Raw genomic sequence first — 880 nt, 5'->3', positions numbered from 1 at the left:
AAGAAGTGGATTATCCTTCACCTGAAATGTTTGTCTTTTCATCCTGAAATGCGAGGCAAATGTTGGATCACAATAATTAGGAACCACAGTTTCCACAAATCCCTTCACTCGATTGGGATGTTCTTTTATTCTGGAGGGCAAGGGCAGTGACTGTAACATCAAGCATATTTTGCAGTATTAAACACGTATTTATACCGATTTCATCAGGCTCCGAAAATTCTTCAAAAAGAACAGAAAGAATGGCCTTCTCAGTTGCCATAGTTGCAACTCTTGCGTCATCAGAACAGGGTGTTCAACGCACCACCGTTTCCGTTTAAAACACGTTTTGCACCGTTTTTGTCGGGGCTGAACACAGCCCAGGTGTGTAGTATGAATGCATCCCCATGCCTACTGAATGACTGACCTCTGACCTTTTCTTTGACCTGTGACATACCGCTTTTTGCATACTATGTAGCAGGGAATTGTGTATATTTGGACGGACATATGAACTAAATGCCACAAAACTTCAGTTTCCGTTGTTTTTTTGTTGTTGTTTTTTCCAGTTCTATGGTTCTTCAGAAAATTATCCGGTGTTTCAAAGAACTCAAGAGTTTTAATGAATGATACTTAGATACCAATACACTGATTGAAAATAATGTAGAACATCAATAACTTTTTCTATAAACTGTCTCTAATGAACCACATAAGCAACCCAAGAACCCATGGGAATCATAAAATGGTTCTTTTTTATTATACAATTATTAAACAACCTTTCTTTTTAAGAGAGTTTCTTCTCTTTACCCATTCACTTACATAGAATTAGATAAAGCAGTTATGCCAAAATGCAAACGTGTCATAATTCTCATCTCATTTAACATACGGTCTGGTCGGTGGAGTGTGT

This window comes from Sinocyclocheilus anshuiensis, unplaced genomic scaffold, assembly GCF_001515605.1.
Source record: "Sinocyclocheilus anshuiensis isolate Anshui unplaced genomic scaffold, SAMN03320099.WGS_v1.1 scaffold110, whole genome shotgun sequence".
NCBI classification, from domain to species: Eukaryota; Metazoa; Chordata; class Actinopteri; order Cypriniformes; family Cyprinidae; genus Sinocyclocheilus; species Sinocyclocheilus anshuiensis.
The sequence above is the reverse complement of the archived record's forward strand: the minus strand, read 5'-3'. Positions refer to the sequence as shown.